The sequence below is a fragment of the Etheostoma spectabile genome, chromosome 4 (assembly GCF_008692095.1).
Source record: "Etheostoma spectabile isolate EspeVRDwgs_2016 chromosome 4, UIUC_Espe_1.0, whole genome shotgun sequence".
In the NCBI taxonomy this organism is placed as follows: Eukaryota; Metazoa; Chordata; class Actinopteri; order Perciformes; family Percidae; genus Etheostoma; species Etheostoma spectabile.
The window spans coordinates 34110246-34123585 of NC_045736.1; the positions used below are offsets into that span (position 1 = coordinate 34110246).

Below are 13340 nucleotides of genomic sequence, written 5' to 3' on the forward strand. Positions count from 1 at the left end.
TTACCTATTCTTTTATTCTTGGATTTCATGGTTAACAAACCTCATTTATATACAAACTATACATACGATTTTTGTTAAAAAGGCAGAAATTATGAATTATTTTGACTAATAGTTAAGATCAGAGGATGTTGAGTGGATCTCAGATGGGTAGATGTCAACGTTTAGTCCTAATACTGTTTTGAAACCATTAACCACTGTGCGTCCATGTGACCGACACAAGGCTGCCTAGCCCCGTTCACTCCTACAAGAGTGGTTCAATGGTGCACAAGGCCATCATGGAGCCAAAAATTACCTCTATGATTGGCGCTGCTTCCACACTGTGCGACACATTGATCTAGACTTTACAAATGTTATTGGACTAGGGCTGCAGCTATCAATTATTTTATTAATCAAATATTCTCCAGATTATTCCATTGATTAATCTACAAATGTATTTCCTTTTATAGTAAACAGTAATAGTAAATATACAAAAGAGAGGTTTTCTTTTTAGAAAAAGTTAGATTTTATTGGCTGAATGGCATACAACAGGGATGGATGCTAATATTTTTAAGCACGGGCTGAATGGGCCACCAAGACCCTATTTCTGTAGGCCAAAGCTGGGGGGACACATTTGCATATCAAAGTGTACCAACGAAATAAAAAAAATTAAAAAAAACATTTTTGTGTTTCTGTTTAAAAGATGGCATTTCCATTTGAATACAGTACTGCTTTAATAGTGGTGGCCCCATATTTATCTTTTTCAGATATACTAACTCTAAAGCCATAACCCTATACAGCATAAACTACCCCTATTTTGAACAGTCTGATTTAAAGCAGCTAAATAATGTGGTTCAGTTTCCTTCTAGTTACACTACACAACAGTATAGTAGTAACAGTATGTTAGGTTTAGGGTTAGAATGTAAATTGGAATTATAAAGGCAGGGCTCTAATGACTATGGTTGAAAACAGGTGGTTGAAAACAATTTCACCATAAGATACTCTTGTGCATTTGAGTACATGATGATCATTGCAATCCAGAAATTTGGGGATAAAATGTTTAATTACCTAATATCATTCCATTTTTTACTTCTGAGGCTCATGTCTAAACCTATTGTATTCATCTGGGCATTTACACACAGGAGACAAGAAATTGTCATCATTTATCAATAGTAAGACAGAAAGAAAATGAAAGTACTAGGAATGGGTATTAACCTATTAATACTTTTTGAGGACAGATTCCATCTAATCTTGTGTCTGCAATGATCCGGGTTTAAAATTAGGGTCTATTCTGATCAGATTTAGATTAGGCTGTGCTTTAAGACAGTAAAGAGGATTAAAGCTAAGATTAAGAGGAGAGTAATTGATGTTTTAAGTAGAGGACCTTGTATGTGCGGAAGAACAACGGTGTGTGGATGTTTTTGTGTGTGCAGTACTCCCTCAACCCTCACCTACCCCCAGGTGGAGGTCTCATTTTCTCAATGCGAGGGCAGTGACAAAGCTCTTCTTATCCATGTCACCTTATCACTCTAGCTGGGCCTCTTTCTCCTAGGGCCTTCTACAAACGGCTGTTTCAGCTCCGCAGACAGATGGGAAATGATATGGGAACATGGGTATGCATGAATGCAGGTACGAGGGAAAGGGAGCGCAGGCAAAAGTGTCAAGTGTTTAACTAGCAGCAAATAATTGTGTTAAGGAAGGATAGGATGGACTTTTTAATTACTTGACTTTTGCAAGAGAGAATGACGTATGGATAAAGGATATGAGCAAGAAAGTGATGGCATGTATGCAGGACGTAAGGAAGAGCAAACAGATCAAAACATGCTAAATGCCTTCAGGTAGAAGAGAGTGGTGAAGTGAGAGGAGCCATTAGTTCTTGAAGTGTTCCCCCACTGTAATTTCCCATTTTAAACTTTAAAATATCCTAACTATTATGCAACATAAACATATAGCTTTCTGTTTATGGCTTAAGACATATTCACACAAAGTTAGTGTTATCTGGGGACCTGGGATTTAGAAATCCCCCCCCCCCTTACATCTGAGTTTTGAGTGGCGCGTTCGCATTGGATAAGCAAAGCCTGCTTTTACTCCAATCTGTACCCCGAAGGTTCACGGGGTACCCAGAGGTGCGCAGAGGACAACCAGGGCAAGGTCGCCATATCGCACTTGGGTCAAGGTTGCGTATCTTTTCAGGCCAGGCTCTGTAGAAGTTACCAGAGGCGCATCCCCTATCTCTGCCCTGGATATCTCAACTGTCTCTTTGTTTCTCAGAAATTATATCTTTTCTGATTGCTATGACAGATGGCTCTAAATACTAATGTCAGGTCAAGTGCCAGGTCCTACAGATCAGGGACTTGAACGGAGTTGGTGTTTCTACTACACTGGGTATCTGCATTTATGGACGTGTAAAAAGAGCCCCACGCACATCTGCTGTCCGTGTCCACATCCATTTTAGGACTTAGTCAAGGCCACACCATTGTCTATGCAGAAAATAAACCAGACTTTTACTTTCTAGACACTCAAACTAACACCTTCAGATCAGTTTCCTTGTTCACCACGCCATGGCCTGTAAATACTACATTCCTGTTTCCTCTCTTACTTTTCAATCACTTCTACTGTGTGTCATTTTACTCTCTAATGTTTGAGTTCAACACATATTTTACAGGATGGTTTATCAGTTAGATGGTTTTTAGTATGATTCCTGAGTTTCAGTATTCCAGTACCTTACTTTGCTACAAAAACCTTTCATTTAATCAAAATTAGCCAAACCTCTCAATTATATCAGTGATTAATGTTGTCTTAACACCAACAGCAACACAAGAACATATTCGACAGTATACTATTACCAACTAGTGTGGGTATTCAACCCTTAACATTCAGAATTATTCATTCTATATCAAATCCTGCTTTTTCACCAGTACCCTCAGAAACTGTATGGACATATGTACCTAAACATTAGATCTGTTGGGCGTTTTCACTGCAGACTGTACTCTAAAATGTAGGCATGGTTGTTACGGGATGTTGTGTGTGGCGAGTTGTTTTTAGATTATACATTTCCTCCTGCATTGCTCAGACGTGTGATGTAAGCCACGGGCAGCCATGCAATAAGAAATGAGCTGAAAAATCTTTTAATTTCTCACTGCTCCATCCAGCTCTCGCTGTATGTTCCTCTCCAGCGATGCGGAGGAACATCTGCACCAATCAATGGACTGCAGTGTGTCTAGCTTCACCTTATCAAATCAGTTTGCTAAAAGAGAGTTGTGAAAAAACTGGACAGAATGGAGTTGTTCTATTGGTGCCATCCACAAAGTGATAATGGAAATGCAAAAATAACCACTCTAACAAAGTGAAATAACCTGAACCAGACAGCTTTGTGGAAACGCAACGCAGCTTTAGTGAGTAAAAACATTCTTTTGTAGTTCTCATTCAGTCCAGTTGAAGCTCAGGAAGCAGGTTGTGCTTGGGTAAACCATTAAGTGTACTTCTTCAACACTGACCTCAGGCAAACACACCAGCCTCATTCATGACGGAACAATTGTAGAGTAAACACACACCCAACTTGAGCTGCATGGGGTGGGGCGTACAGCGTACACTGAAGAGTTAGCTAATAATTCACACTCGTACAGATAACTTCAAAAGAGATTTCAACACTCAAAGCTATTTTACAATCCACGACACTGCATAAATCTGGGTCTTCATTTACATATCTGAATAATGAACAGGCTACCCAGTTTAATTAAATCCTCAGAGAATCCTGAAGAGCGGGATCACGGTTCTTGTTATCAAAAAAAATCCTCAGCCTGTATAAAATTAAAATAAGGCTTTATCAATTCAGATTATGGACACAAAAAGGCCGAAGGTTCTTCCTGTCCAGCTTGGAGCTTATAGTTATAATCTTTACCATATGAAATATGCCGAAAGAGCTATGGGAATCCTAATCTGTCTACACCCACTCAATTCTACACAGCCTCACTCCTCAGTTTTACCCAGTAGCACAGAAAAAAGGAAACCATCACATACTCATGGTGCTGTGATTCTAGGAGTTTCTTTAATCAGTCTGAAACTCTACATATATATGCAAAAAAGCACTCCCTGAGTTTTCTTTGGATATTTATCTCAATGTTTTTTGAATTTTTTCTGGTCGGATTTGTCAGAACACTACCACGGTACAGAACAAATGTGCATTATACCCCAGAGCATGACACTACCAATTTCATTTAAAGATGCATTAAAAAAGTCTTCAAATAATGGAACACTTCGAGATACATACTTTACTATCTTGAGGTTTTGACTTGGTATTGAGTATCGTAGAGCAAATATCACGATTTTGTTGCCCAAATACCTCAATATCGATATGGTGGCGATATTGTAGGGTTGATAATTGTTGCACAAAATATGCACACAATAAGATTTTTGATAAATAATTGCCAGTTATGATGATATAATAAAAATGTGGGCAAAGGCAAATTATAGAGGAGCTAGTCTGGTGTGTTCAGAAAATGACATCACTCTAATGTAATGCAGCCTTTAAAACCAGAAAAAGAAAAACACTTTTGCCGTATCAGGATATTACAACACATCAAATTTAAGATGATAGCCTAGGGGGCTAGCCTCATATATTGATATCAACCCAGCCCTAGAGTATTATGTACTTTTGATAGTATCGGTATAGACTACTAGATTTTTGGTTTTGTGACATCATTTATCGTTACACCGCTAGCAGGAGGGGTGACTTGTATCAGACTCCGTGCCTGTCTTTTATCCCTCTGTTCCTGGTTTGCACCACCAGCATATTGTCCCTAATCTTGGTGCATCTGTTGGCTCACACAGCCTCAGTAAAGAGACCACTCTGATAAGGTTACTGACTTAATGCCCAGTGACATAATTAAATTGAGTATTAAATCTGGCCATGGGAGTGGAGGAACCCTCAACCCCTGCTGTGCAAGCAGTGCGTTCACATGGCGGGTCTTATCTGCCTTCCAAATAACAAGTATTTTGATACCCTTTGGGGTGATCATGCTCTTCAACTGGCCTCAAACTGGTTGCAGAGAATGTTCACTATGTAGATTTCCTTTCGGCTGACTTCTCCTGGTGGTTTCTGGTCCATATTAATCCTTTAGATAGAAGATAGTGTGATGAATTGAGATTTGAAGATACAATGGTGTAAAGGCTGGGGTGTGTTTGAAAAGTAGATCAAACTAGTTTGTGCAAAGTGTCGAAAAAACACTACAAATGTCCAAACTGGAAGGTGTGGCAAAAAGCTCACCGTCAGTTAGAGGGGCAAGACCCCAATAAGACCGATAAATGCTAAAGCGGGGAGACACGCTAAAACACCGCGGCCAGCCAGAATCGGACGCCTGGGGCAATAGGCTCCGTTTCCCCAATGGAACAATACACTTTCTGTTATGGCCGTTAGCATCATTATCCCCTGGTGGTGGAATTTATGCTGGCTGAGGTTGGATTGGTTTAAGTTAATAATAGTGGCTGGCTGTTGGCTACCTGTGGATTTGTCGTGTCCCCGGGGCTGTTGTCCGCTTTACCCCCGCTAGTCCACTTGTCCCGCTAGTCCCTTGGCGGTGGGGAGCGAGGCAGAAGAAGGAGGGTGGGATAGCTCGCTAAATTAGTATTAGATGTGTCTTCTATCTATACAGCTAACATTAACGCAAACATTGGCTGGCGAACGTAATCGTGGGTTAGCCCAGTGCTGTTTGACGTTAACTTTGCCTTGATCAAAACATGAACGTGTTGAACAATGTAACTTGTAAAACGTTCCCCACCGAGCATTAGCTTGAGCTAACGCTAACATTACTTGTCAACATTGCACGTTAAGCTGGATTAGTCAACATTGAAATGTATCACTAAATAAGATCTCTGCTGTATTACTGTGTTCTAAGTGGCATGTAATCAATGACACAATTATGTTTTGGCAGAAAGCCAGCTGTATTACGGTTACTGAGTATTATTCTTTCTGTGACATTTTATGATTTACGATCACTCTCAAACGTATTGTCAGGTTTTATGACACCACTGACAGGCGACTAAATTAAACATCATTGAAATTAACAGACTTCTCTGTGTTTGAACATTGATGGAAACAATTATGAAAGTGTATTTATTTTATTCTACTGATGTAGTGTAGATATAAAGACATGTTTTACTTTATTCTACTGATATAGTTAGAAATAAAGACATGTATTTACTTTATTCTGATATAGTTAGATTTAAAGACTTTAATTTACTTTATTCTACTGATATAGTCAGATATAAAGACTTGTATTTACTTTATTCTACTGATATAGTGTAGCTATAAAGACATCTATTTACTTTATTCCACTGATATAGTGTAGATATAAAGACATGTATTTACTTTAATCTACTGATATAGTTAGATATAAAGACATGTATTTACTTTATTCTACTAATATATTGTAGATTTAACTCACCAAAATATATAACATAGGAATAGTCGTTTTTGGACATTTTAATGTCTAAAAATGCACGGTGGCTCAGTGGTTAGCACTTCTGCCTCACAGCAAGTTGGCACTGCAGTGTTCGATCACTGGTCTGGGCAGAGTTCAATTCCCGGTCCGGTGTGGAGTTTGCATGTTCTCCCCATGTATGCGTGGGTTTCCTCCGGGAGCTCTGGTTTCCTCCCAGCAAAAAGACATGCATGCTAGGTAACTGGGACTACAGTTGAAAATTAGCCACTGGCGCATTTACAGAAATGTTGATAAATGTGCCTTGTCCTAATCAAATAAATCAATCTTAATGCAGAAATGTTACATATTGAACCTTTACGTGAAGAATGACAAAATAGTTTGAGAGACATTCCATCCTGTCATAACTATACATATCTGGCCGTTTGATGTGTACAGTAGACATGTTTGTCAAGATTGTTTAAGAAAGTTGGAAAAATTTACCGTTGCTTCCCCCCAATTATGACATCAGAAGACAGTTCCATACATTCCTTCTGTGATGAGCAAACACCTCACTCTATTATGACAAGCATTTTACTTCCAGAAGATCCATGGGTGGATTTTTCCTCTTCATAATAGAGTGAGGAGTATGTTGATCACAGAAGGAGGAGCGGCATTACCCTTACCTTACTATTCTTTATTTCACATCAGACTTTGCACATGCAATGACAGCTCTACCCTGGCGGTAATGTTCAGATAGTTAATCAACGCCCAAGCCAATGATCATCCCCAGCCAGTTTATCAAACCCTCAGTCCATCCTTGAAATCTCCCCAGCTGCTCATTACCAGAATAACAGCATCAATGACACAAGGGATGCTTAGAAAGACAAATCCCAGGACTGTTCCCTTATCCTCTCAGCCGTTTGCATTCACGCCCTCACTTCAGCTGATGAGAACGGTTGACTTTTGAGTTTGTATTAAGGAGTTTTGTTGGAAGCAGGTGCAATGAAAGATTTTTACACTACATGCTCCCTGCAGTCCCTCTAACTACCAGTGTTTCCCATACATAGGTAAAACTTTGGCGCCCTGCCCAGGTAGATAAAATCCAAATTCCATTTTTTTTCTAATCACCGATGTATTTTTTATAGTGCACACAGACCAGCGGTTTCACATTAGTAGTAGCAACTACATCCTCTATAGTAGCACGCTGCTTGTGGTGTTGTGGCTTTCCAGATTGTCTGTACTGATAAACTGTAGAAGCGCCACAGCTGCTTTTATCAGAGTCTGGCTGTTCAGCCTCTCCGCGACAGTCTCCGCTCAAGCATATCTTTATAATGAGTTAACCGAAACTAACAGCTGATGGGAGGGAGGGAGCTAATTTCTGCTAGCCGAGCCTTCAGTTTAACTCTGTTCCCGTAATCATGAATTTTATTCGCCGACTTGAGCCTGAATAATTGAATTTAATTAATTAAATGTGATATAACATGTAACTTACTGTATGGATCATAACTTTAAGGTCACATTTTGTATATATAACATTTTGGCTTCGGGTAATCGGGTATTTTATCTGATGAACCATAAAATTGATTTGACAAACCAGCCACATTTAATTGACATAGCACATCAAAGGCTACACTTCATGTATCATCTTCAAGTCTGGTTTAATAATATGTACACTAGTTATTTCTTTCCAAATTATCTGTTAATGTTATGTAGTCATTGTTTCTTGACTTTGATATAGTTTATTTACCTTGTTGACTAGTTGATTACTGAACCCAGCCATCACACACCATCACATCGTGCACCACCCACCACAAGTGGGTTCTCTATCTGTGGTAAACACTGCAGACACACAAAACAAGAGCAGTCAAACCCTTCCCCCTGGACCTTTTGACCTTTGGCAGGTCTGTGACAGAATTTGTGAGGTTAATCTTGTTTATTGGAGAGTCAGTGAATTCTACAAATCCTCTCTGTAAATGCTGACATCTGTAAACTTGGTTGCTACTTATTAGTCTAGTGAAATTAATTCCTTGCAATAACTTTTTTTGTTTAATTTCGAGAAATCACTATATAAGTTATGTCATTGCCTTAAAGAGCCCCTATTATACTTCTTTTCAGCCTCATATTTGTCCTCTAGGGGTCTACTAGAATAGGTTTACATGCTTGATTTTCAAAAAATATAAGTTTCTTTTTCTGAATACACCAGACTGCTCTAGCTGTTCTATACACACATATATACATATACATATATATATATATATATATATATATATATATATATATATATATATATATATATATATATATATATGTAATGACTATTTATAAAAAATCTCATTGTGTGCATATTTTGTGAAAGCACCAAATGTCAACCTAACAATTTTGCCACAATATCGATAGAGGTATTTGGTAAACAAATATTGTGATATTTGATTTTCTCCAAATTGCCCAGCTCTAATTGGTCAACCAAATTCAAACAAGCCTATCGGTGGGCTATGCTTGCTTAGGTAGCACCAATGGGCAGCACATATGAAAAACTGGGCTGGCTTTTTTAATCAATGACATAGTTAATTGAGGAATTTCAAACAGAAATGTGGGTGAGCCGTTTTTAGGCAGTTAAGAAAGTGCGGTTTGTAGGAGAGAAAAGCTCCATTTGGAATTAAATGTGTTACAAAAAATATATAACACACTAACAGACGAGGAAAATCCCAAAAAGCATAAAAACATTGGCCTGCGCATGTGTGCACGTTGTGTCTAGTGAGATAGATTGTGTCTGATGACATTGTGTCTTACATGGATTTAAGGTTTTCTAAACAAAACTCATCAAAAGATGGAGAAAATCCAACCTTTCGCAAGTTGGGAGCGCAATGTTCCATGACACATAATAACATTCCATTCGTGTTGACTATTAGGCCTACATGCGAGAGTACCTGTGTAATGTCTTGTACAGGAGAAATGTATTTGCCTTTCTTACCGTGTATTAGAAGCTCTAGCTTGTTGTTTTATTGTTCACTTTTAACTCATCAACTTTGCTAACTCTTTTTCCTCCCTCTTGTCCTCACAGCGGCACTCATACAATACTCTGCATCATAATTAAGCATTGACGTCACTCACTTAAGGCACTCTGCCATTATTGCTCTAACTTACGCTACTCTTGTAAGGGGGTTGCTGTACACCACGATACCACGGGAATTTCTTGCTTTTTGCAGTAAGAAAAAAATCTATACCGTCTCAGCCCTAATGAAACGTTCCAAACTGAAATGATAGAAGAAGAAGAAAACAAATAGTCCTCTACATTAATCTGGGGGAAAACGTTTTCAAGGCTTTAAAAAAAAGAGGTCAAATCTGCACACAATAATGACAGCATTTATACACAAAGCCAAGGGTCATTTTACAAGTCCAGACACCTTTGGGTGCTGGTGTCTGACTTTATCCAGATACAAGTCTGAACTGGCGACTAGTTCTGCTAACAAGCACTCATTCACTTCAGGGGTTATAAAATGTACTCCACTTAAACATCCATTATCCATACACATCCATACACTCATTATTTGACATAAACCACAACCTTTAACTTGAGAAAGCAATGGAAAACTTGTCACACTTTTTATCAGTAGCTTCAGCCTTTGGCTATCTTTATTTTACAACTTGAAAACTGGGGATCATTGTTTTGGGTCCATCACAAATTTAGCTATGTTACAATACTCCAAATTACCTATTTTAGTGAAATTACACTTCTCTACTGCCGTTAAAAGTAATTTAATCCCCAAAAGCTGTTGGTCTGTTTAAACAAATATTTTTAGGGAAATATTTTTAACTGTATAGAGTTGAGATTTCTTTAAGAGTGTGTTTATCACAAGAAACAAAATTATTTTTTGAAACAAATATTTTCTTTATTTAGAAGTGCAGACAATCATGCCAGCACACCCTAGCAGGCACAATATTCTGGGTACACCCTCGTTTTTCCAATACTACCAACAACCTTAAATAAATGAGCAATTTTCATCATTGGGAGGGGATATTCCATCTCATTTACTGGTTTATACTAAGCCACCAATTCTGTAATGAGGCAATAGGAGCAGATGGACATGGTTTAAGACGGCGCTAAACTGTGAGAGGAGACCATCGCCCATGGAACACAATAACACAAAAGGTAAGGTCACACACAGTCACTGGCAGCCTTAGTGATGGATGGATGGATGGATGGATGGATGGATGGATGGATGGATTTGCCATGACACTTCAAAGTTAGTGTAATATCACACAAGTTACTGTGTTAAAAGTCAGATACAGGTCTTCATGTTATTACATGAAGACCTGTATCTGACTTTTGATTGTAAAGAGCTGCATTATCCACAATAGCATTTATAATTGCTTATATTAACTTGCACTGCCTTCATTTGCAGATCATGCAATCACATGTTTATGAATGGCACAAGTGTTAAGTAGATAATACTGTTCCGAAAGAACAATCCTTTTTAAATGGCAATAATATGAATTATAATGATTGCAAAAGTCAGACTTGCTAAATGAATGATCATTTTAAGATGCGATTAGGCAACGTTATTTGAAGCATAACTGTATTTGTCGTCTGATTTTCAGGTTACTGAAACTGTTTGAGGTTTCTTTTTTTTCTAGCTGAAATCACCCAATCCTACTTTATCTTAATAGCGAATCACAATGGGGGTTATAGCGAATAAATCTGAACATTTTAATGTAAAATGAAAACAAGGAAACTTGTTTAGGCCAGGGAGGTAACGTCCATGTGAAATGGTCCGTCGGAGTGATGATGACCCAGGGGTTGGCTAACGTTGGCTGCTCTCTGAGCTGTTGTGTCGTGCCTGTAAACTACATGGCACTATCAGATGCCAGTGTTGTTCAATCACTTGGCATTTTAACACCGTTAAATGGAGTCACAGCTCACACAACATAATGAACATTAGTGATAGATAACGCTGGTGCCTTGAAGCGACGCCGCCTAGGGGACGTGTATTGGCTAAGTTAGCTAACTCAAGTGAAGCACACTGTGGACCAGGTTTTGATTGAGTCTGAATGAAAACAAAGTGGGCAATGGTTTAAACATGCACATGAAGATAGTGAATGCTGAAAAGTTTTTTTTTTTTTAAATAACGTTACGACGTCATTGGTACTGCTCTTCAGTCTTCACATGACAGAGGCTCGGTCGTTTAGAGGGCAAACACGTGGGAAAACATACGCAGTTGTAATTTTAAATTAGATAAAGAAGAGTAGCTCGTGTTAAGTAGAAGAGGACTACGCGGCCCAGACTGCCACTCACCTTGCCCGGTGTACAACTCTTCAGTCACTTGCTCAAAACGCTGGTTTACTCCTCTTTTCAGCGAAGCAAGAAGGTTTTCAATGAGAGTAACGTTGTCCAATTCGTCTGCAACCGGCGCGTGTATACGCAGACAGATAAACGTTATTTCTCGTGGTTACGAGATCACAAATTCCATTGTCGTTCAGTCCGGACTTGCAAATGTGCTCTCGGGCATCCAACTTTTACTAGTTTACACTCCTAACGTCTCGGCGGGGGGGGGAAATCAGTGCAGTTATTCCATGCAGTAAAAAGTAACGCTTAATTTAGTTTCTTTCCTTTGCTTGGTTTTACCTAGCAGGTTTCTACCCCCCACATGTAGCCGGCGGGGTAAGTAGTGGTGGGGAATGGTTTGGTGCTGCGCTCAGCGGTCAGCTCTCCACAAGCGTAAAAAGGGGTTTGGCAAAGGGGGATATATCACGCTGCCTTCAAGTGCTCCTCGTATTTTCGAATCAAAAAAATTCTAGAAAGTATCATGATGCCTTACTGGCTGCTTAAAAACGTCAGTGTTACACTACTGCTCTGTTTTTGGTCGACGTAATGGTTTTCAATTGAGTTCCTATCGAACCACAACGAGCACATCTCAAAGGACATTGCCAAACCTTGCTCAAGTTTGGAAGGAAACATATGTGTACCAAACTAAATCTTTCTTTTAGGGGTCACATCACTTAAGACTATAGCCCCCTTAGTTATGAAGGATCCACGACTGTTTGATAAACCTGATCATTAACTGAAATCCTGTCATTTCATATTTAGGCTTCCACTGTGTTGTTTTCAATGTTTGCTGCAATTTACCATATTCCAATATTTTCCCCAGCATGTCAAGGCAGCATTAGCTGCCCGAGAAATGGCTGGTACATGGCAGACCCCTTTTGGTCAGCTGGAGATGTGCATTCCGTCCTGATCCCATCCAGCTATTTTAGTTTGATCCCGTTTGATTCCCAAAGTTTGTCACTTTACAGACCTCTATTTAAATACACAGGCTAACAGTTTTCTATGATTGGTTGAAAGGGTGAAAGCAATGATGTTAATATTACATCAACTCATCTCTCTCAAGCAGCTCTGGGAATGCATGACCCCATTTTTAATACCACTACTTGTTGAGTTTCCAAGCTTTATGTACTGTTAAGTCAGCTAATGCAAGGAAATGAAAAAGATGAATAAATACTTTTTAACGTGTTTGTGCTATTTTCAAACAAGCACTTATCATCAGCTATAATGCAGCATGCAATGAAGACTAAATTAGGCATTAAGCTGTTATGACTGGAATTTAAGCTGGAAATTTTTCTTATGCTCCATGAAGTTGTCTGGGGGTCAGACCTTTTACAGGACATGTCACACTCTTACACATCAGATGTATACCAATAGAGACCACACAGAGATCACAAAACCTGCTGAACACTCTTGTCATCATTAAGGAGGGTCTCTCTCCCTCTGTATCTGAAGTGTCCCCTGTAGTGAAAAGAAGCCTTTTATCTCCCCTCTCTCCTAAATCTCCTGTAATGAGGACTGAAGATAGATAAGCTACACACACTTTAAAGATCACCCACCATGTCACCTCCTAGTTCAAAGGCTAGACAACAACAGTCGGGTCTACTCAATACAGTAGTATGTTT

General features: G+C 39.0%; 1 protein-coding gene across 3 annotated transcripts in view; it reads right to left on the reverse strand.

Moving 5' to 3' along the window:
* Window positions 1-12107, reverse strand: part of plxnb1b (plexin b1b) — a 151043-nt gene extending 138936 nt beyond the window's left edge. For all 3 annotated transcript variants that reach the window (XM_032514565.1, XM_032514569.1, XM_032514566.1), the window contains exon 1: window positions 11689-12107. The gene's annotated coding sequence lies outside the window, so the exon portion shown is untranslated. The remainder of the gene's footprint in view (window positions 1-11688) is intronic.
* Between the last annotated feature and the right edge of the window lie 1233 nt (window positions 12108-13340).